This window comes from Lepisma saccharinum, chromosome 21, assembly GCF_977018435.1.
Source record: "Lepisma saccharinum chromosome 21, izLepSacc3.1, whole genome shotgun sequence".
Lineage (NCBI taxonomy): Eukaryota > Metazoa > Arthropoda > Insecta > Zygentoma > Lepismatidae > Lepisma > Lepisma saccharinum.
The window spans coordinates 37,755,294-37,781,025 of NC_139249.1; the positions used below are offsets into that span (position 1 = coordinate 37,755,294).

The 25,732-nt window shown below is 37.5% G+C and overlaps 1 protein-coding gene across 1 annotated transcript in view; it reads left to right on the top strand.

Annotated features, from left to right (window-relative positions):
* Positions 1-1,278: 1,278 nt before the first annotated feature.
* LOC146004343 (uncharacterized) overlaps positions 1,279-25,732 on the top strand; it is a 76,981-nt gene continuing 52,527 nt past the window's right edge. Inside the window, exon 1 of the mRNA XM_083143130.1 lies at positions 1,279-1,294. The gene's annotated coding sequence lies outside the window, so the exon portion shown is untranslated. The remainder of the gene's footprint in view (positions 1,295-25,732) is intronic.

A 25,732-nucleotide genomic window follows, 5' to 3' on the forward strand; every position in this document is an offset into this window, starting at 1 on the left:
TTAGGCTCATCATCTTTCAGTATAAAAATCACAGATACGAAAAAAAGCACAAACAAAACGCACAATAACGCCGAACGTTTGCTGTCAGGCATACACTTGGCAACGCAGAATACCACGAGAAGTCCTCCTCACCACGGCATTCAGTTATGTCAAAGCACATGATATTAATGTAGGAAATGATAGAGTGGACATATACGCTAAACAGGCCAGAGATTTACAACTCATAAGTTTCAATAGGTTAATGTATACTGATTTATTACCACGAGTAAAAATCAAACTTATGGAACAATGGAATGAATGGTGCAAAGATCAATTTAAGTTTGTGGGCAACACATATAGATGGATTGCAGAATTTAAATCTAAAGTCCCTTGGTTCAATTCATACACACTCCCACGGCAAGTCATAGTTTTTATTAATAGATTAAGAACAGGACACGTACGTACACCAGCACATTTAGCAAAAATAAAAATTAAAACTCAAGAAAATTGTAAATGTGGCAATAATAATCCTGATGCTCAACATTTAATTCTAGAATGTCCAATCTATTCAGATCAACAAATCATACTCTACAAAGGTTTTCAACGTTTAAAAATTCCATTTCCAATATCACTATCATCCATTTTAACAGATTTATCCCCTTCATTAATATGGATGCTGTATGCATATTCTCGAAAATGTAGACTTGAAATATAAAGTGATTTTTAAGAAACAGCAAAATAGACAAAAAAAAGTGAATTATTTATAATAATTGTTATATATTTGTGATTCCGATTAATTTGTGAGACTAACTGCCAACTTTAGAAGAAAACATTAAAAAACAATAACGATGTCCAAAGTCGACAAGATAATGCTGACAGGGACAAAAAGAAGAAGAAGAAGAAGAAGAAATCACCACGGCAACTGGTCAAAGCCGATTGGTTCAGCGGTTCACGTGACCCTCCCTAACTTTCGACAGAAAAGACAAAAACAGAAATTCCAAGTCCATTGTTTGGGCGGAAGCATTTTACTTTATGCACAAAAAGGCTAATAGAGACTGGATCTACAGTTTCGAGATTCGAACCACCCTTATTCCCCCTTTGGGTTTGCACCAGCAATTCCTTAAAAGAACGGGAAGTGAAAGCTCTTTCGGGAATTTCCCGAATTGAGAGAGGCAAGCAATACCGCACACCGCGGACCAAATAAGGTAATGGTAACGCCCAAGGTTGATAGGGTAGCGCCACCATTCCTCGCTTTTCGGAAAGACCAGGCAATAATTGAAGACGGATAATTCCATGTTGGCTACTCAGTGGAAAGGTAAGGAACAATATTCTTCGTTGTACTTGAAATTACAGTGTACACAACACATATGTAAAAGGTATTTTATTGAAGAATGGAAGGTATTTTTTTTTGCTTCGAGTTTTACAATCAAGAGAGAGATTATTTACTGTAGCATCAAAAATTCTACCAAATAACGCATGTATAGTTTCACGATTTATTAAAATTTCGGTAACCACCAAACGTCTCTAATTCCCTTATTTTCGTATTTTTCACATTGATACTTGCATATTCTGCATTCGTAAGGATTCTTCTATTTCGCGTTTTGTTTTTTTGACGCAAATAATGTCAATTTTAGAAATATCGAGTATTTTTATATTGTTCGCTCTCGCTTGCGTTACATGCGATATGGCGGAGAAATCTTGACTAGCATTGTCCATGATCAGTGGTTATGCAGTGTTGCAACCTTCTTCATAGAAAAATACCTACTTTGGTGTTACTGATTTTGTATTTCTTTCCAGATTCGAAAAACGCAGGAACCATTCATGGATAGCCCCACGAACCATTCACGGATAGCCCCACGAACCATTCACGGCAAGGTTAGGTTAGGTAGGGTCACGTAGGTTACAATAGTTAAATTTGTTTTTAAAATTAGAAAAATATTTTTTTCGGGTTCGAAAACCCCACGAACCATTCACAAATAGCCCCACGAACCATTCACGGATAGCCCCACGAACCATTCATAAATAGCCCCACGAACCATTCACGGATAGCCCCACGAACCATTCATGGATAGCCCCACGAACCATTCACGGATAGCCCCACGAACCATTCACGGCAAGGTTAGGTTAGGTAGGGTCACGTAGGTTACAATAGTTAAATTTGTTTTTAAAATTAGAAAAAATATTTTTTCGGGTTCGTAAACCCCACGAACCATTTATAAATAGCCCCACGAACCATTCACGGATAGCCCCACAAACCATTCACGGATAGCCCCACAAACCATTCATGGATAGCCCCACGAACCATTCATAAATAGCCCCACGAACCATTCATAAATAGCCCCATGAACCATTCACGGATAGCCCCACGAACCATTCATAAATAGCCCCACGAACCATTCATGAATAGCCCCACGAACCATTCCAATTCCTTCAAAATTCCATGGTGAATTTCAAATTGTACAGGATCTTCAACGCCGTGCAATTTCACCACGCATCCTGTGCACGTCATGTTGTCGCAAGTTCATAATGACAAATGATGAACAGTAACGCACGTTTATTTACGTTCTACAACTGTTACAGTTACAAAACCGCGTATTTGGAAACACTGACCGGTTGTGACGTCATTAAACGTTCGCAAATATTTGGTTCACGTAGTAGACGGACAGCAAGGGAACAGCTTTCGTGCATCGGAGTGAAATTAATGTCGATATGTCTAAAATTTAGATTATTTGCATGCAAAAAATGAAAAGCGAAATAGAAGAATCCTTAGGAATGCAGAATACGTAAGTATCATTGTGAAAAATAAGAAAATAAGGGAATTAGAGACGTTTGGTGGTTACCGAAATTTTACCATTAAATTAATAGAAATATTTGAACATACCTACAAGAATTACGAATAATAAATGGTGCACAAAAGAAAAACAAATTAGACTAGAGGATCCTTATAAAAAATTGCTTCATCAAGAAGACAAATTATGCATTGAGAAAGATCCGTGATATATCCGCTGAAAAAAAAATAAGTGGGGAAGCAGAAATATTTTCAGACTGCAGTTTTATTTTTTATGCACATAAAGAAATACAAAAATGGATATTTGGGTACTACTTTACTATACCGGAGACACCTATCAATGATTTATTTCGCAATTTTTTACATTGCTAACGTACTATTCTGCATTGCGGAACATTTCTTTAGGTGAAATAATGAATTTCTAACGAAAGTAATGTCTATTTCGTACATTAACGAGTACTTACTGTTGTTACTTATTTCCCCAAAACCATTGACGTTAGCCCAAAAATTCACGATAGCCCCACGAACCATCACGGGGACGAGGTATGCCTACTAGGTTAGGTTAGGCCTGTTAGGTTAGGTTCCATTAGCACTCCTTTCGTTGAATTTATCATATACGGACAATACAAGAGCGTATTGTGCTCTCGTGCAGAAAGCAAATGGCGTCAGCAGCAATAGCGTGTCGGAAATAGATTTTCGTAGAAAACCACATGCATTCGTATTAAAATGGATCAAAACTACATTCCCGAACATCAACAACGCTACAGAAAATGATTTGCGTAAGTACTTTCTCCTGTAAATTAGAAGAAATCCGTTTCCGGTATAGTAAAGCGTTACCGATATTTGCACTACAAGCATGCTTATTTACCTAGTTTATATATTTTTTCACTGGTGAAGAGCGAAGTGGTCCTTCCACCTGCACTGCATGCATTGTGTCCAAAGCAGATGCATTGTTCATTTTTGGACACCTCCCATGTGGTCGCTAATTTTATGTTAAAATGGTGTGATTACCATTTACTCTGTATTTGGTGATTATATTGGATCTCGAGGGGGAGAGGGACTTTTGCCCGTAGTCCCCTTGATCTGGCCAAGAGGGACTTTTGCCCGTAGTCCCCTTGATCTGGCCATTGTGCTGCGAGATTAAATATCATCTGAGTTTCAAATTGATTCAGAATATGAATTAATGGTGATCCCCTCCCCCCAAATTAGACTCCAGGATGGAATTGGGTGCATCAATAATGCAGAAATTGTTAGGTTGTCTTGAATACCATATCGCCCTCCTTTGCAAATAATTCCTAAATTGGCAAGGGTATGGCATTATAGGCTTCTCTGTCATAAACTAATTCCAGCTAGAAATAGAACCATGAAAGAAAGAAACTTATTACATACTTCATTTTATGATTATACCCATTGACTCTGGACAAACCCAGGTTAGGCACCTTCCAATTTTCTTGAAACAGGTTTCTTTTACGTCCACTTTATACTCAGTTAAGGTAATTGAGGCTGGACCTACAGTCGAAAGTTGGATCCAATTCACTGTGCAATGTGTCCTACTGGGGATCGATCCCAGGAGCCTTGATTACAAGGCAATGGACTGGTTAAGTCATGACGTCACTTCCGTTGATAGGCAGCCATATTGTTTCTAAACAACTGGTTGCTAAGGAAGCTATTGAAGGGAAGGTGCGTTGTTTTTAAGACTACGTTATGACTTCGATCAAGTTCCATGCAATTGTAGAGTACTTCCACGACGAAGTGAAACTTGTAGAACGAGGTGAAAATGTGGTTGATTCAGGCCATGTCGATAAAGTTACGTATGATGGAGATATGTCTTTTCTTCGTGGATGCATCAGCGCCAGCATGAAGAAGAAAAGTTACGACGTGGAGGTAAGTGAAATGTGATTAATGTTCTCTCTCAGAGATCCTTTATCAAGAAAATTGGGTGCAATTTGTAACTTTGCGTCGTTATAAGCTGCAACATATTGCAGACCATACTGTGAAGAGAATGTCTCATTATTACTAGTATGTTGGACAACCCATTATTATCAAACTTCTCAGTACAAATTAATGTAACGAGTGAATTATTAAAATATTATTCGTTTCTCTTAACACTTCCTGCATCAATGTATTTGTTTGCGAGAATTTGAACATGTAATATTGAGCAGCAAGGGCGGGAGTGTAGCAGATATTAGTAATGTACAAAATTACTGTGAATTAACGGCCCAATTTCTTTTGGTTTTATTGCGATTTTATCATGCAATTTTAATATAGTTTGATTTTCATTTACTTCTGTTAACACTTACTGCGAAGTTTTAGCGATTACTTAAGTTTATATATATATATATATATATATATATATATATAATATATACCTTCGTAGTTAGGTTAGGCAGACCAGGTTTGGTTCTCTTAGCATTGAAAGTGCCTGAATGCATTCTACTAAGGTTCCGATTTACTTCTACATTAATTCCCACAAGTCTACGATACTTACCGTTGCTTGTCAATGAAAAATGCATTATCCATGCGAAGCATGCATGCGTAAGGTAATTTTGAAGTTGTGTTTTTCAACATAAATAACTAGTTTTCGAAATCCAAACAGTGCTCATTACTTTAAGGAAGGTTCAAATTTCGTGTGACAATGATTGCAAATTAGTCTTCATGCTAGGAGAATTTGAAAAACAATCAGAACCGTGACTGACATGTACACCCTCGAAAATTTCAACTTCATTAAATTTAATAGACAGATTTCAGTGTTAACGTAAAATAAAATATTAATTAATTTATTTTCCATTCATTAGATCATAATGTACATGATGTTGAACAGGTCAATTCATTTACAATAACATATATCAACACACTATTACAAGGTTTTAACATTTCTAGTAATTACATATGAAGGGCCAGGGGGAAAAACGATGAAAGTTCATTCGAGACAATTTGCCAGGAAATGAAAAACAAAGTATTTCTTTTCATAAGTACGTTAATATATGCCAAAATAATAATGCGTTTTTCAGGCACTTCTCATCGTTTCCCAACCAAGGCCATTCTCATTCTTATAGTACAGCTTCTGAACTATCAGATGGCGTTGCGATCTCAAAATGGGCGAAAAATCGACATCCATCGTTTCTCCCCCTGGCCCTTCATATGTTAGAATACATCAAAATTATTTTACAATTTGACAAGTTAGTAAAAAAAATATGAAAAAAAAAATTAAAATGTTATCATACATAACTTTGAAGTTAAAAATATTAAAGTATTATATTTTATTCTTCCATATACTCACTTCGATTGTACAGAGCTCTGAGTTAAATATATTTTTTATAGTTTTGTTTCAATATTTTTCATTTACATGTGGAAACTACATGCAACCAAGATGTCTAGTGGGACCAACGTCTCACCAATTCCTCAGCAGCCTGAACTCCTTCATATTTCAAAAAATTTCTGGGTGCACCTACTGCATGAAAAACATGAGTCATATGAACTGTAGCCATTAACTATTAAAAAAGTACTCTCAAACTTTAGTAAAGAGCTTGATTTTCATGAAGGTCAATAAAATATGTGAAATGAAGTAGATTCAACCAAAAACAGGAAATGTAATTTAATATATCATAAAAAGTTTCTTCTTTCATGTACAAGTAACAGTGTTTAGTGTGCTGTCCTTTCATGGAGCACAGCAAAACTAACGGTAATAGTATGGTATAGTGAAAACACTTTCACTCCTTTATTTCCTAATTATTTACATTTGTACTTACCTGTTATGCATAGGGGAACATTTTTGAACGTGGGATTGTTTTTTGCACTGAAAAAAGCGTAATTTTTAACATTACAAGTATTTATTGTTCGTTGCTAATTCGCTTTCGTTACACACAATATGGCGGGCAAATCTTGACTCATGTTGTCTATCGTCAGCTGATATGCAGTGTTTCCAAACTTATTAACAGAAAAATGCCACACAAACTATTCAGAGAAGGTTTTTAAGCGAAAATTGATCCACAAACCATTCACGGAAGGTTAGGTTAGGCAAACATAGGAAATTAAATTGGAAAAAAAAAATCACAATGCAACCTTCACAGTTCATTTAGTAAAACTATCGCGTGGTTGCTACACTAACAGGGGGTTACATAATTGAACTCGCGTAACATTTGATTCACGTAGTCGACGGTAATGGTCTCAATAGCTATCATGCATCGGAGATACATTTATGTCGAAAAATACATGATTTATCGGCCGAATAAGTTGAACGAAGGGAGAAAACACTTCCACGAGCTTAAAAAAGTCTACAGAAACTCAGTTCCGTAAGTACAGTAGTTTCTCCTGTAAATTTGAAGAAATGTGTTTTCACTATACCATACTGTTACCAAACTAACACTAAGCCTTCATTTTGAAGTGGTTCATATTCTCTTCTATCCTTGTAAACATTGCAGTGTATTTATCCAATTTTTCTGGCAAATCTTACACATGATTTAGTATTCTATAAAAATTAGTGTTATTTGGAATAGAAGTTAGTTAACAGAGTTTTTGTTTCTTTTTAGGTCAATTTACTCTCAACGGGCAAAGTGAAGGAGGCATCTTGTACAAATGCCACCACATTGCAGCACTACTAGTATTTGCCTGCAGAAATATTTCAGCAACAGATAAACACTGTAGTTGGAATGTAAAAAAGAAGGAAGACTGTGCAAAGAAAGTATTCATTGCGGAGGACCTTTTTCCTGTCTCCAAAATGTTTAAAGCCACTGTCAGCAATGTTCAAGCGAATGATAAACAGTGGTTAAAAAACAATTTAATGTCTCTTGGTGGTTGCTATGGATTTACATGGCTACTTAGTGATGAGCCACCAATCACCGAGAATGTGTCGTTACCATCAATGGAGGTTTTATTTTTTTCTGAAGAATTTGCCCAAGCAATGAATAAAGTTGAATTCATTGCAAGTAAGTGCCTTGTCAGTGTGGATGTGATTAGGGAAGTTGTCAGCATGACGAAAGGGCAGGGTGACAACCACTTGTGTTTTCAAGCCAGGAAGTACAGGCTTACAGCCAGCAACTTCGGCAGTATCCTCAAATCTATGCGAAATAAGAGATTCCCTCCCTCTCTCTTCAAAACTTTGTGTGCCACATACAATTTGGACAGAATTAAGGCTGTGCAATGGGGCAAGATCCATGAAAAAAAAGCCATTGATGAATTTAAAAATCAGACTGTTTTACAAGTGGAATCAACTGGTTTCTGGCTGCATGAATCAGGACTTCTCGGTTGCAGTCCTGATGGAATAATTGACTTTGACAATTCCGTAGTTGAAGTCAAGTGTCCATTTAAATATAGGAACTGCACATCGATTGAAGAAGAACTGAGGAAAGAACACTTGTATGTTGTTAAGTGTATTGGTGATCAATATATTTTCAACACTGACCATCCGTATTATCACCAAATACAAGGACAAATGCATATCACTGGGAGGGAGAAATGTTACCTAATAATCTGGGTGCCTAATGACATGCTAGTTTGTTTGTGTATGAAAGATGTAGCATGGGTAGAAAACATGGTGCACATAAAACAATTCTATTTGCAGCATTACCTACAATACTTGATGAATTCTCTTGGTATTGGGCCATGTTTGATTAGGGAAGGCAATTGAGATTCTTGTCAGAACCATTTTTTATAATCTGTATGCTGATATGAGTAGAGCTTATGTTGTTCCTGTAGAATAGGTAGGGCTGCAATGAGCATGGGGTCTCTTCTCAAGATTACTGCCATAAATTGCAGTGTGTCTGCAAACCTTCACCAACTTATGAGAATTTCCATACAAGGTACTGAGCTCACGACTGACAGGTTGGCAATCGGGTAACAGTATGATATAGTGAAAACACATTTCATTCGTTTATTTCCGAATTATTTACATTTGTACTTACCTGTTATGGATAGCAAAACATTTTCCAACTTGGGATTATGTTTTTTACACTGAAAAAAGCATAATTTTTCACATTACAAGTATTTATTGGTCATTGCTAATTCACTTTCGTTACACACAATATGGCGTGCAAATCTTGACTCACGTTGTCTATCGTCAGCTGATATACAGTGTCCACAAACCATTCACGGAAGGTTAGGTTCAGTTAGGTTAGGCAAACAGAAAATTAAATTGGAAAAAAAACCACACACTCTCACTTTCACCTTCACCCGTCATCTTGTAAAACTAGTGCGTGGTTAATACACTTCGAACGCATGGAACATTTGAGTCACGTAGTCGACGGTAATGGTGGCATGAGCTATTGTGCAACGGAGATACATGAATGTCGAAAATTACATTATTTACCGGCCGAAAGAAACACTATTCCGAGCTTCCAAAAGTCCACAGGAACTCAATTCCGTAAGTAGTTTCCCATCTTTTCTCCTGTAAATTTGAAGAAATGTGTTTTCACTATATCATACTGTTACCTGGCAATCACTTACATAACGGGTTGTGTTAGGTTAGGTTAATACCAGAAATATACAAAGTAAAATACTATGTCCCACAAAATGCACAATCTCATGCACTTGTGTCTGTATCAAAACATGGTTATTTACATGTGTACTCCTAGTTTGTAAATTTTCATTAATGCAACCTAATCCCCATGCATATATGTGTGTGTGTGCGTGTATTTTTTCTTCTTACAATACTGCCTACTGTATTTGTAATTGAATGTACTCGTGTTTCTTAACAATGTCTATACAGGGTCTGGAAAACCTTGAAGTGTTAAGGAATTTCATTTTTTTCTGAAAATGTCAGGGGAATTTACTGTGTTTGTGAAAAAAATCACTACAATAAAACCAGGATTTTGAAGAAAAGAATAAAGAAGAAATTTTGCATTTGTTGTGGATAAACAATACTTCAATTTGGTATATTGAATATATAGGTAGTTACAGTAAGAATAGCATATTAAATACTCTAGAAAAAGGGCTCTATTTTTTAACTATTTTCAAATGGAAATGTACTACAAGTGGCTTTTGGCATTTGCCACTTTCTTGCAATATTTGGGTTGTTTTTGATTGATATTAGGATTAATTCATATATTACTGAATGTTACTACAATTATGTATTGTTTGTAAATGGGTGTAAAAATAATTCTTTGTTTGCCATTAGTCAATACATGACAAGTAATACGTAAAGAGCTCACCACAGATGTCTCTATCCAGCAGCTAATTTCTGTTCAGTTTTCTCTCTTGTTATTACTAGGGAGCAGATTTTTTAGTGAAAGCATATTTTCTTGTTGCTACGGAAGTTAGCTATACTCAGTAGGAGTACCAAACATATGACTGCAATGTAATCTGCAAAGTCTTATTTTACATAAAAATGCATATTTTTTGCTTTCACACATAAAACACATTTGTGTCGGAACAACACAATATATACATGTTTTAGACATTCCGGACAGAACAAAGTTCCCAAATTCTTTGTGTAATTACATACTTCGGAGTAAATGCATTACTATCCTATTTGGGTCTCCACAACATAGCGTACACCACTGTTGGTGTTGTTTTGTCAACCATGTGCTGAACAACATTTTCAAGTCACCTAGTGCCGACCCCTGTGGTGCTATGGTTAGTACATCACATGTAAAGAATGTAATGATGTAGAAAATATTATGTGTATGTGCTCTTGTTTGAAAACATAATAGTACTTATAAAAATAAAATATGTAATTTTAGTTATAGGTACATTTCTATACTTACATAAAAATGATAACAGAATATATATGTAAAAAGATTTTGCCACATTATCATGGGTAACAAAGAAGAAACATTTAACGAATACATAATAATCACCATGCACAAGGCTTTTATTTATACACAGTTACCTAATATCACTAAAACAAGAAATGTCTACTTAATTTGTAATGGAATAAATCTTCTGTACAATCATAACATTCTCTTAGGAACTGGGAATGATGTTACACAGTATACTACAACATATCAACAATACATGTTAAGTGTTTCGGAACGAGTTTACAATACCCAACCACTCTCCAATTTCTATAAAATTTCGCCCACTCATTAATTGTGAACTCCTAATCACAAATCTGCATGTAATAATTGGCGGTGAAGTATGGAAATCGAGAAAAAAAAATGAAAAAAACTATGTTTTCTTAACGTAACGTAACTCTACCATAAGAACAATAGCTCCACGGAAGATGCAATTTTCTCAACATGAAGAAATCAACAGGCAAGACAAGGTATAGCTCTCTTAGCTAAAATATTAATTTTTATTTTTATTTATGCTAATGGAACCTAATCTAACATGCCTAACCTTAACCTCGTAGGCATTCCTCGTCTGACGCCAGCAAAATTGTTGCGCGTAAGGGAAGACCATTAACGAATTGCGAAAGAAAGATGGTTCCGAATTGCTGTCCATGGACAATCACCATGGTAAATTGCAAGGTTATTTTACAAGTTCTACATGTAAATGTACAATTTTAACAAGTGACCGCCAAATATGAAGTACAGATACGTAATCAGGACACTGAAATGAGTAAGTAGGCGAAATTTTATAGAAATTGGAGAGTGGTCCGGTATTGTAAACTCATGTCAATGTTTCACATAATGTAGAGAATGAAAACACACAAAAACATAAGGGAAGAAATGCTGTGCCAGAAACACTTGTACTTTCAAATAAACAAAACCTTGGTATTAACCTTTATTTCAATGTAGGTTTTACACTTCATGCCAACATGGATGCTGTTATTTTTGAGCCACAGCACAGGTCTGGAAAATGTAAATTTACACTTATATGAGAGAGCGCATTATAGGTGCACTGCTTCTTTGCTTATTCCGCATCAGTAGATTTGTAAAATACCTTAACTTCATTAATCAGAGGATACTGAAAATTTGTTAAGGCAGCACAAACCTGCCAAATTTTGGATACATGTGGCAAGAGAAACTGTGGAATGTAATCCAGAATAGTAAATCCTTTTATCCGGCAAATGGCACGCTCAACATGGATACGAGCCCTTGCAATCGATCGGGTTTGCAAAACCTGTTCTTCAGAAAACTGTGGTGTTGTTAGGAATGGAGGAACATTGACACTAACTCCTGGAGGAACAATATTTGAAATGAGGAAGCCTTTGTCGGCAAGTATCAAGTCACCTGGCTGTAACTGCTCGAGCAAATCACAATTTTGAACTATATCTTTATCGGACGTTGACCCTGCATAAAGATTACTTACAAACGTAATGGTTCCATTTGGTGCAACACCTACCAAGCCTTTCAATGTATTCCTATGTTTGTAATGACTATATGTCAACCGCTGCTTTTTCATGGAGCCTGGTACTGCTGTGAATACTTCGGTACAATCAAGCTCAGTCGGTAACGCGTCTGACTACCATGCTAAAGGTCCCGGGTTCGATCCCCGGCCGGTTCAAATCCAGGAACTTTTCTAACGGTGGAAGCGGCCCCGGCGCACACCCAGCGTGGAATAACATGGGTACCTGGGGGAAACCCTGGGGCGGTAAAGGCGGTCAGGGGCGTGATGCTGATCACATCACCCCACTCACGACCGGATCAAGAAAGTGTGGGGCGTTACCCCCCACCCCCTATACGCCTTCATGGCGTGGTGCTATGCACAGGGGAACACTTTACCTTTACCTTTACAATCAAGAACGATTCTGCAGTTTGTGAACTGGGAGAATGAACTTGGAAAAACAAGTTTGGTTCTTGTATCGGGAAGGAATTCTGTTCATTAGCCCTTCAAATACCACTTCATGCAACACATGCACCCATGTCAGCACAATATTTGACACGGTGCAGTACTGCAGTTGAAACGTAAACCCAGATCTCTGTGTGGCATGTTCAACCGGAGTTTCATTAATGTGAGAAGCAACTGGTCTTCCATCCTCACACATTCCACCTTCCAACCATAAAAATATTTAAATGGAAACCTGGAACAAAAATTTAACAATGTCTTGAAGGTTTCTTGATTTGGGAGTCCAGTGTACATCAAGATCATTTTTTCATCATTCTTGATCACTTGGAATGAAAAAGAATTTTGCATATATTGCACTTCCTTTTGCAAATTCTCGACATCTTTCTGCAGGAAGAAAACTTCAGCCTCAAGTGCAACATTGCTAGTCGAAGGTGAGGAAGCGCATGCTTTGTCATTGCTCTCTTCATTTGTAGTACACTCAGTATTACCAAGTGACTCCTCATCAGTGTTGTTCACTTCAGGATTTGTAACATTAGGCCTGAAATAAAGAACAGATGTTGAATATTCCAAACCTTTGGATAACTGTGACAACAATTAAATCAATAAAGGGACAGTAACGAAGAATGCCAGTCTTCAAACCAGAACTTTAACCTGGTACTCTGGATGGCAATTTCAATATTCTATCAATCAACATGCTTGGTTACACAAGGGCAGCTAAGAGAGTAACAAAGTAAATTTACATATCCCCCCCCGAGGATTCAATTCTTCTGCATTGGATTTAATAAATATCTTTGAACCGAATGTTGCAATATGCATGTCTATTAAACGTAATATATGCATAACAGTAGCATGTGCTGCTCAAGTTCAAAATGAGGAGTATCTCACCATGTTGTAATGTTTGAATTGGAAAAAGAAATATTGGATTAAAACTGAAATTATAAATCACAAAATAATAAATAATAATAAAAATATTACTTCAAGACAGGTTGGCAATTCCTGAAGTGACATAATCTTATTATTAAAATAACAGTTTCATGCACATTTTGTAATTCATTTTTCTACTGTATTTTAATCTCTGAGCTTCGCTAATAGCCGAGATAGCATAGAATACACTCTCCTGTCACATATCTAGGCACACTACCTTTAGCTTTCTTCTTACTCTAAGCACCAATGTTCCAATCTACCAGTCAGCGCCCAAAATGCTATGTGATCCAATGCCAGTTCGCTTGGTGTGAGATCCTGTTAAGGCATGATAATTTTGTAGACATTCATTTTATCCATCATTATCTGTCCTACCCATCTTCCTGATGACATGACAAGATGAAGTAAGTGATATGATTTTTTTGCATCCAAGGACTACAATTTTGTACAAGTAGGTAGGTACATCTGTAGTATAGGACATGTCAAATAGAAATACATATACTAAAGTTTGGTAATTTTAACATAAGATACACATAAAGTAGGTACATTTGTAGTATAGGACATGTCAAATAGAGATACATGATAATTTTAACATAAGATACACACATACTATATATCTGTGTATCATAACCCTTGCATATAAAGATATTATACTTGACAATTTCAGTTTGATGTGCAACAGCTAGCTGTGTATGTATGGTAACTAACCATACCTTTTAACATTTATTCTGTTTACACATACACAAGACCTTGAGTCCTTCACGCTCTGTCCAATAGATATGCCTGTATGCATTCAAAAGATGAGTGTTGACTCTGTATATTCTTGTATGCTGTAAAATGAATGTTTAATCAGCATGGTTTTGATTTTATTTTTAAACCTTTCCACTTTTGGTTCGTGTCTTAACACTCCGGGCAACTTGTTATACAGGGTGGCTCAATAAGTCACTTAACATCCCCGGTACAAGGCCACTGCAGCGCGCAACATGGAAATGGTGATGACCAATCTTTATCAGGCCAAGGGGGAACCACATTGACGCCACCCACACGGTCGGCGGCCATCTTGAATTCAACTTCAGAATTTTAAATGGGAAGGGGGTCGTGCGACAGTGCGACATATCAAAATGGGCTAGAATTTCACGAGAAATGCAGTGGTGAAGGTTTTTTCGACGTATCTTTAACCAGTAAAAAGTTATGACTGAATTATTGTACCAATTTGCTCCTTTTCGAGGTGTTAGAAAAATGCCTTAAAATTTGTTTAGCGCATCGGTAATGCATCGAGATCAAAGTGACGTCTAGGGAGAGACGTTCGCATGCCATTGCACACAATTTTAATCGGATACATCCACGAAGAGCTGCTCATTATGAATGGTTGTCGCGAACAATTTACAGTGTGACGCTTCCATTGAATTAAAAGTCCTTCACAGTGACAAGGCTAATGTTTATGTTCAGAAGGAAGTTCATAAACAGAATATGTGAACCTTGTCATCTGATAACTAACTTTGGACAGAAACTGCTTCACGACGTTCCCATAGCGTTCTGGTGTTCCTCCCTATTGAAAAAAACTCTGTAAAAAGTACCTTCTTCCATAAGCAAGGATGAAAAAAACCTGTTTATTTAACAAATCCAAGTAGCCCTAAGCATGTAAGGTTCCGTTGATGGAAAATTGACTAACCAATCGTGTTCCACACAGCACGTCACACCATTAACTTACCAACACTAACCATTCAGCTTTGATCTGTCAAATATGGGTTATCAGATAAAAAGCATCGAATATGCTGTTTATGAACTTCCTTTTGAACATAAACATTAGCCTTGTCACTGTGAAGGACTTTTAATTCAATGGAAGCGTCACACTGTAAATTGTTCGCGACAACCATTCATAATGAGCAGCTCTTCGTGGATGTATCTGATTAAAATCGTGTGCAATGGCATGCGAACGTCTCTCCCTAGACGTCACTTTGATCTCGATGCATTACCGATGCGCTAAACAAATTTTAAGGCATTTTTCTAACACCTCGAAAAGGAGCAAATTGGTAGAATAATTCAGTCATAACTTTTTACTGGTTAAAGATATGTCGAAAAAACCTTCACCATTGCATTTCTCGTGAAATTCTAGCCCATTTTGATATGTCGCACGACCCCCTTCCCATTTAAAATTCTGAAGTTAAATTCAAGATGGCGGAAATCAAGATGGCCGCCGACCGTGTGGGTGGCGTCAATGTGGTTCCCCCTTGGCCTGATAAAGATTGGTCATCGCCAATTTCAAATTCCATGCCGCAGTGGCCTTGTACTGAGGGTGTTAAGTGACTTATTGAGCCACCCTGTATAGGTCAAGTGCTGAGTTTTTAGGTCCCTTCTTGCAGAGAGTAAGAAATTCAATCGAATTTTATCTTTATTTCTCGTGTTCAGGCTATGGATATCTTCGTTGGTTTCAAAAGTACTAATATTTTGTTTGACGTATACCAGACATTAATAGATATACAAACGTGGTAATGTCAGCAAGCGGAAGTTACGGAAGAGATTTCTGCACTAATATTTCCCATTTACCCCTGCCACAAATCAAAGTGCTCTTTTTAGTAATTTAAACAGTATGGAGCTACATGCCTTGTTTCCCCAGCTCATGATTCCATACCTTATTACTGATTCAAAGTGTCTTCTTACAACATAACAAACTTTCTACTGCCAAGGCATCTTTATGGTGCATAATTAGATTTTTTCTGTTCCCATCAAACTTTTAAGAATGAAAAATGAAGTCCAGTGATTCTTTAAAAATGTGTTTCCCAGTCATCTACTTCTGGGTTATACCATGTGAATCAACCAATGAATTCAACATCACGTATTTTTAGAAATAGGTTACGTGTATATTGCTGAGAGTTTGCAGTTCAGCTGCAATATATTTCTAAGAGCTGGTAATGTAAATATTGGTCTCATGTATGTTAATTTCAACAATATTGTGTTTACATTTTATTCTCATTGCGGTACTTTAGTATTATACGGACTACCTCATTTGGCTACGTTAAATTATATTCCCCTCACAAACATGGTTAGGTTAGGCAAAAAAGAAATGCATAAACGACCATTTGCTTTCTCAGAAAACAGACAGGTCTGAAATCAGGTAGTCCGTATAATACTGAAGTACCCTCATTGCTTTTAAACGTTTGCTTTGAATTGTAGGAATTTATCAATCAAAATATGTTATCAAACATAACCTAACCTAAATGTAACATAAGTCCAGATCCCATTGGCAATTGGCATCTTATTTCCAAATTTTGTACAGTTACTGAGTAGTTGTATATACATGACACCCACACACCCCTATAATATATATATATATATATGTATGTGTGTGTGTGTGTGTGTGTGTGTGTGTGAAAAATAAAAAGGCCCAGTTCTGAGAAAATGGCTACCAAAAATTGAATTGTTGAGGACTTTCATTTGACATTGAGCAAGATGGGGGAAAAAGTACATATTGTATAATGCTGCTTTATTTCACTGGTACCAGTTTCATAGATGGGGGACACATTAAAATAGGATATTTTGTGTTTCGCATGGTTCATACTTACCAATTGTGTATTGTGGAACATAGTTCAAGGTGCCATTATGCTTTTTACACGAAAACAAAACACTTTTTCTACTAAAATAATGCATTTTTCTAACTGCTACCGAACGCACGTAACAGTGCGATATCGCTTACTTCGCAAATTATATTGCTTTTTTTGTTTTCGAATATCAGTGTTTCCAACCTTCTTCACCGAAAAATACCTACTATCGTGTTCGTCACGTGTGCAAATTGTACATTATGCACGGGTAGCTGACGGATAGCTCCACGAACCATTCCGATAAGGTTAGGTTAGGTTTGGTTCGGTTAGGCAAGCATAGTTAAAAAAAGGGGGGTTGGAAAAACTGACATGATTTCCCGGTCAAATAGATACCACGATGAAAGAAAATACCTCGACTAACGTTGGATACCTTAGAGAAACTAATTTCCGTAAGTAGTTTCTTCTGTAAAAATGAAGAAATGTGTCTCCGATGTACGAAACTGTTACCATTTCACTTACCTATATTTTCTTTTCTTCTTTTCTGGAGATGTGAATCTCATATATTTGTCAGCATTCCTTGTAAAAATGCTCGGCCCTTTACTTTTATCCCCGTTTACAAAATGGCAACTACAAATTAAGGAATGTTTCGATGGAGATCGATCTTCTCTTCTAATTTGTCACTAATTTGGTTATAAGAAAGAAACAAAACATAACTCGTATCCTAATATGAAGTAATCTAGCCCAGCAAAGTGAAAAAAAGCAATGGAAATTGCCTATTTTATGGGTCTAGCTACAAGAATTATCTTATGTACGGCTCCAGCTTGCATATGAACTTTTTCATTTTTTTTTGTTTGTAACTGTCTCTAGTAAAGTAAAAACTTAGTTGTCACTATTTTATACACTATTTATCCACTTACTAATTGCATCACATAAATAAATTTTGCGTAAATAAAGAAAAGCATCAGATATGAAAGTGAATAACATTGAAATACTCTACTACAAACTAAAAATGAAGTTTATCCTGCACTTACAAACGAGCGATATTTTTTATTCTGATTTACATGCCAGAATACACTTTCTTTTAATGAAGCATTCCAGGAAACCATTACAGTTATTTTATACCGAAGTTCGGAACGAAAAAAGCTATGAACATGTATTTAATTTTATTTCTACATCGGGATGATGATAATACTATCCATTATGGATATCTTTTTCTATGCATGTGCACAAATTTACTTTGCATGTACCTTATCACCTTCGCCCATTTCTTCTTCTCAACTACGTTCGTAGGGAAACGAAAGAAATTACACGAATCTCTCTCACTGTAATGGTTACAGTCTGGTACAAAACACATAACCATCGTTTTTTTGTTTATTCCTACGCACTGCATGCCCTATCAACTACGCTTATCAGTTGATTGGAAACTAGCATGGCGGTTGCCTAGGCAACTAACCGGATGTGACGCACAACTTAGCCAGTCCATTTCCTTGAAAGAGAATGAAGCAAATTGTAGCCTCTCCTACTCTTCAATTAATTGGTGCAGTACAATATGTGACTAATCAGCTGACCGAAGAGTTACTCCCTCATAGAGTTGGTTTGGTTTGAGTTGGTGTTTTAAGTCCACTTTATGCACAGTAAGGCTAATCGGGACTGTACCTACAGTTTAAAGTGGGATCCGAACCACTTGTGCCTCCACCGGTATCGATCCCAGGACCCCTTGATTACAAGGCAATGACGCTACCACTGCGCCATGGGGGAGGCCCTACTCCCTCATAGAGTTACCAGATAGCTATAAGGGCATGCTGTCCCAAAATGTAGGATATAAAACATTCTCAATAAATAATACGTATTTCTATAGAACACGTTAGAAAGCAATTTAGAAATGACACTTTTCAGTTTAAAAGAATGAATCGTTAATTGATTTTAAATGCAAAATTTCAAAACTTGCAATCATACTAAACAATGCAACTCTTACTACATGATTTAAGTGGTACTTCTCTGAGCAGCCTATTTTTCTAAAAAAATCAGGTTTAGTCAAAATATATTTATGTTAGAGTGGGCAGTCAAACTCTTTGAAATTATAGGGACCAGTACCAAACATTTTACAAACTTTATGAAAAAAATGCATTTGCATTATGATTTGTAATGGCAAATAAATATTCAGCAATTACCATAATTTGAAATGGTTCCAGAGTTTCATCTTGAGTAGTTTTTAGTTCAATTACAGGGTTTCTAAGAAAGTAACAAATCCAGAATTCTCTGGACTCTTCTTGGCCTTTTTTTCGTTTTTCTTAACGTAAAGTTGGAAATTAGTAATAAAAAAAAATGAATATTTATTTAATGAAAAATCCCTACCAAAGGGACAGTTAAGATGAAAACTGAAGCTGTATTTAAGAAGAGAATGAAACCTGCTTTATCTATTAATGCATCCTGGACTGCATTTGGCAGACTAGCAAGGCTCTGGCATCTGGACTCTCAGCCAGTATAATCTTATGTGGGGCTTGTGTCTGTTGTCCCTATATGTTTGTGACCTTACCACCATTCATCCTCATCTTCGCAATTAGCCAAAGAGGCAGAAAAGTGAAGTAAAATATACTAAATCAACCAATCAGTCATTGTGATAGCAAAAATTCTTGACCACAAGAATAATTTATTGCCTTTTTATTGACTTCTTGATTTCTTTGCTTTTTCTTGACTTTCAAACACCAGCAATAACTCTGTTCTCTATATCCCTGCTTTACAATTAAAATATTGAATTAGTATAAACCCTAAGGCAAAAAAATTCCACTCAGGCATTGAACAGTGACATCAGCAGTAAGAGGTCCCAGAACTTTGTTCATTACTTGCTTCCGTTTTCCCATTTGTTTTCTAGCCAGACAAACATTTATTTTCTTTTTGGTCAATGACTGAATATATATATGTTCTTCTTAAAGGTTCACATAACCACTGTTTGTAGATGCAAAATAATGTAACACAGTTATTTTTAGTGGTTTTTATTTTTTATTTTATCTGCAACGTTTCACCCTGGTTTCCCAAAACTTTTTAAAGCTACACCAAGATATACATACAACAACTGATGAATGACTGAATCAAAAGAAATTTCAGTATTGGAAGTGCAGTAATTGACTTGTAACTGGCATGATTTTTTTCTTGTTGCATATTTTCCTAATTAATATTATGTGATGCTCAAAATGTAGGACATTTATGATATTTTTCAAATTCCTCCCGGATGCCGGACATAAGGTAAAATGTAGGACATCTCCGGGGAAAACCAGGCATCTGGTAACCCTACTCCCTCAGCACTTGTCTTTTTAATCTGGAGAACAAGTTGATTTTTAGAGGTGTTAAATTTAAACTGTGAATTGCTATTACTATCAAGTTTATAATGCACTGAATTTTTCTAGAGACTTTTACATTCAAATTAATGTCAAAATATTCATAAATGCAAATTTTGTAAGCAATTGATAATCTTGGACTGACATCTATGACTTAAGCATACAACCTTGATATTTTTACAATGTAATTTCATTATTAATCAAGAGCAAATTAATGGATGGAAGAGGGTATGTAAAATTTTACATGTGTGAGAAATGAATCAAGCAGGAATGTGTAGTTATGAATATTCTTGGTGCTCTAATGCAGTCAGGGTACCATGATTAAAGGGCACACCAGGATCTTACCCAGGAGGCCAGTCCAGACCAGGGTAGCCTCAAGTATTTTTGTTGTCAGGACTGATTTTGTCCACCCCTCATAACAATAATAATCACATTTGTAACAAGTACAATTTGTATTTCTGTTAGATTTTCAGATAGAAACTTATGTTACGTTTAGGCCGTTCGCCGGCGTAAACTGCTTGGCTGCAAGAGGTTATGTGTATGAAGAATGGAATAAATTACTCTCATTGCTCTTTACCAATATCGCGTTCGTGCGCTTTGTTTACGTACACAAAATGCTGCCGAAGCAGAAGGTCGTGTTGCTACGGTATCGTCATCAGAATTCCATCATACTCTGTGTAAAATCACATCATAAAGTGACGTCACGGTGACAAAGGGTCGGCACAATCTTGTATGAGAAAGAAAAAAAAATGTTGCGGCGAGTGCTGTCGCGTGTACGAGATATATTTAATTTTCTTCTTGTTCTGCGAGTTATTGGTGCAGAGAAAAAATAGCAGAATTTATAAGAAGAAGCATAATTTATACGCGTTATTCAGCGAGGTAAAATATATAGTTGAGCAGTTGTTACTATTTCTGTTCGAATTTTCGTCGTGGCGAGGAACTATGAAGGATGATGATGATGATGATGATCGTCTTCGTTAGGAAGTAGCTGTTTTATACTGCCAGTGTTTCAATGTTTCTTGCAGTGTTGTCAACTTCTGATATATAAAGTTCACTAGTTGTGAATTCTTCCAGATAAAGTCCCTCTAGAGTACGAGGGATATAAGCTTGCACTCCTGAATGTAACTTTAAGGCATTCACATTATCTTCCTCTGTACGTGGTTGATCGAGAGTTACCATTTGTGGTGTGTAAAGTTTCATCCTGACCGATGCTGCCTTTTGTTCAAACCGTTTTCCTTGCTTGATCCCTTCAATTCTGTAATGGTTTTTGTCAAGTCGCTCGATTACTGTGAACGGGCCTTCGTACTTGCCTGAAAACGCTTTGGACGTCTTTGATAAGCGTCGATCGTTCCACAAAAGTATTTGATCGCCAGATTTAAACGCTGCTTGAGAATAGTGAGGATCAAGCCGTGCCTTGTCCGTTCTGTGGCGTTTGAGGAGATTATCTTGTGCAAATCGACGCGAAAGCTTCATGTGTTCCAGTCGTTCATAATTGCTCACATGCTGCGGCGGGGTTTGAAAAATTGCATCCGGTAAGGTGCGGGGATGATAACCCATCAGTAAATAAGTAGGTGAGTACCGTGCAGATGAATGCGGCGTGTTGTTGATAGCTGAGACCGCTGTTGGTAAGAAATTGGACCAATTATTGTGTTTGGCATTGACATAAAATTTGATCATTCCTTCCAGCGTTTGTTGCGTTTTTTCAACTAAGCCAAGGCTCTGATGAAATCCTGGGCTGACAAAGCTTAGTTCAATTTGGAATTTGTTGGCCAATTCTTTGAATAAATCTGAAGTTTGACCTGGAAGTTGGTCCACTATGATTTTTTCTGGAAAGCCAAATGGTAATATGATTTTCGTGTACAAAAAATCCGCCAGAACTTCAGCAGTGAGAGAATGTCTCGGTGCGGCTACTACGTAACGCGTGGCTGCGTCAGTGCACGTGATCACGTAGCGATGTCCCTCTGGTCCTGATGTGACATATGGACCGCATTGGTCCAAGGCGATAATTTGGAAAGGTGCCAGAGAAGTCCTTGTTTGTAGTTCGAAGTGCTTTGGTTGGCGGGACTGCTTAAGTCGTGCACACTGTTCACATTCTTTGCATTTCTTGTAGATGAAGGATTTCTGGGAAGGAAAATAATAACGGTCCTTCGCATAGGCATATGTTTTATAGTATCCAAAATGGTTGAGAGCGTGTGGAGAAGAGTGCACTTGTTCGAACCATATATCTTGTAATGCATGTGGGATGCAAGTCAGTAGCCTTTCTTGTTTGAACTTCGGGTCCTCCTGTAAATAATATCATCTAGGAGACGGAATTGCTGGCTGGTTCTGTCATATTTAGGGTCGGCTTCTTAATTCCAATTAAATGTAGGTAAATATTTTTGAGAAAAGGGTCTGCTTGTTGTTCTTTGGCAACGTCAAATTCACGTGTTCTCAAAACAGATACAATTTCATCTTCCAGGAGAGGAGAAAAAGCTTCATCTTGGATCCTCGTGTTACGGCTAATGGCGTCCGAGGCACTGTTGTCTGTTCCCTTTAGATGTTGAATGACGAAATCGTAGTCGGACAAAAATTGTGAAAAACGCCAAAGGCGGCCTTTGAGGGCAGTTGATTGTCGTAAATTTTGAATACATTTGGAATCGGTGTGTAATATAAATCTTTTGAAAAGGATGTAGTGTCGGAATGCTTTTAAAGCAAATATTATGCCAGAGAGTTCTAACATGTTTATATCTTGTTCTCTTTCCTTATCATTTAGTATCCTGCTTGCATATGCAATCGGCTTAACATTTCCTTGGGGGTCTTCGTGAGCAATGACAGCCCCTAGAGCTATTTTGCTACTGTCCGTGTATATGTGAATAGGAAGAGAGGGATCGTATCTGGCTAATACTGGACTCGTGATTAGTGAATGCTTTAAAGCATTGAATGCCTCGTTTTGTGCTTCTGTCCATCGAAATTTTCTCTCCTTCTTCAGCAGTTGTGTAAGAACTGATGCGTGTTTGGAAAAATGTGGAGAGTAACGACGGGAAAAATTAGCCAGGCCCAAAAATTGGCGTAAAGTCTTCTTGCTTGTAGGTGTCGGATACGACTTAAGAGTTTCTAGCATCTTAGGTGAAATAGCGCATCCTTTTTCGGATAAATGGTGTCCAAGATAGACAATATCATCGTACAGGAATTTTGCCTTTTTAGGAGCCAATTTTAATCCAGCGAGCCTAAGTCTTTCAAAAGTGTGACGCAATATCTTCAAGGAAGTGGGTACGTCATCAGAGACTGCCAGGAGATCATCTGCATAGAAGAACAAATGGCGGTTGTCAACGACGTTGAGGGCTAAATTCAGCGCTATCGCTAACGCTGTTCCCGACGTGACAAATCCTTGTGGGGCATAATTAAAAGCGTAAGTCCCCATCTGCGGCACTTGAAAACTCACTTTTTCATGGCTACTTGGTGTGAGGCGTATCTGAAAATAAGCCGAGAGGATGTCCATAGATGAATAATATTTGAAACCTGCCGCCCTCTCTACGATGTCTAGGAGATGAGGTGCCGGAAAACTTATCTTCTTGGCGATGGCGTTGATTCGACGAGCGTCGAAGCAGACGCGGTACGTGTTATTTGGTTTCTTCACAAGCAAAATAGGAGAATTCCAGCGTGGCGCTAAAATAGGAGAAACGACACCCTGTTGTAGCAGTTTCTTGATTTCTTGTTGCATGATTGGAAGTGTATGGGGTGGTATCCTGTGGGGTCGAGTGTACACCGGAGGCGAATCTCCTGTATCGATATCCAGTTCATACAGGGTGCAACTTCCTATATCGTCCTCTTTCCAACTAAAGACATCAGCGAACTCGTGCGTCAGTTCTAGTAGTTTATCTCGGTCTTCTTCACAGACGTTGGGGTTGATGTCGATCTTCGTTTTGTCGAAGTTGTTCCGAGATTCAGAAATGCGCTTTTGGAGTTCTTCAGAATTTTCCTTCAAAAAATGTCGATGTGGCTTCCTATCGTCGCTGTTATTTTCCTTTAGCGGGTTCCAGATAGGTTCCGTCCTTGCCTCGGCAGGACCGTTTGTGTCTCCCGTTTCCTGCTGGCCAATTATTTCCAAGACAGCATCAGCTCCTATCGTCGTGAATGTCGGAATGGTAACTGGATCATTGGAAAAATTTGTAATGAGGACGTGTGGTTCGTGTTCATGCATGAGGGAGGTAGGTATGCAAGTTCCTTTAGGGGATGAAAATCTAGGAATTGGGTTTAATATATGGCTACTGTCGCTGGTTGTGCAATTTATAAGCTGTACTTTTACCACCGCTTGTTCTCTAGGGTTTAGTTTTACTTCCTCCTGTGTTGTGTAGTTGGGTTGGATACACTGTTCTAAATGTTCCGTGGCGATTTTTGATAATTTGTGTACTTGTTCCTGAGCATTCTTTTCTCTTTGCAATTTCCAGGAGCCAAAACGAGTAATTTGCAAGGTTCGTCTACTTGTGTCTATGACGGCTCTATGTGCCGTTAGAAAATCATTTCCCAAAATGTTGAGGTTTCCTGGCCCTTCATACAGAAGTGCCGTGTGCAGAAAAGGTTGATCGGCCAATTTGAAGTGTAAGTCGGTTTCGTTTGTTAGTGAAAATTTTGAATTGTTAAAAGCACTTAAGACATGAAATTTCTGTTTTACCTTGATATTTCGAGGTAAGTCTTGCCTGTTCATGACAGTTGTGGTACTACCTGAATCTAAAAGCATTGGTATTTGCTTGTTTCCTACAGTTATGTCAACGAAGAAAAGGTTGTTGATTTTTGTTAGAGGAAGTGTGATTTTCTGAAATTTTTCTGAAATTCCAGCGTTAGCTTCCTCTGCACTGGCAAGTGAAGTAACAAGATTACGATTTTGCTTCTGTTTAGGTTTCTCCTTTCTCGCATGTCGTCCTTTCATTTCATCTGTACATTCGGAAAACGAGAACAGCTGTTTGAATTCGCCTTCAAATATCTCTTTGTCAGAATTTGCATGAGTACAAAACGTAATACAGTCTATTTCATCAGGATGTTCTTCTAAAAATTGCTTCGCACATAAAAGGGCTATATTGGCTGCGGCTGCTGAGTCAAACCCGAAAGCACCTGTGGCTAGGTGTGGGAAAGCAATGGATCTTTGGCCTAAAGCTAAGAGTAAATTTAGGCAATTAACATAGCATTTTCGCAAAATTTCAGGGTTCTTGTTGTTTGGAGTGACGGAATGAAAAATATAATTAGCAGACAGATTGTACGCTGGGGTAACTTGGACGTCGCCAGGCTGTGTTTTGTTGAAGATTTTAAGTTCATCGTCCAGTTGCTGTCCGCATGCTCTAGAAAAAGCTAAAGCTACTCCGCCGATAGGTAGAAAATCAGGGTTGCAAGCTGAAACCAAAACATTTGCATCTGCTTTTGTGATATCAGCTGTTATGATGTTAATCTTGCCCGGTGCCTCCACCATGTTACGTTTAGGCCGTTCGCCGGCGTAAACTGCTTGGCTGCAAGAAGTTGTGTGTATGAAGAAT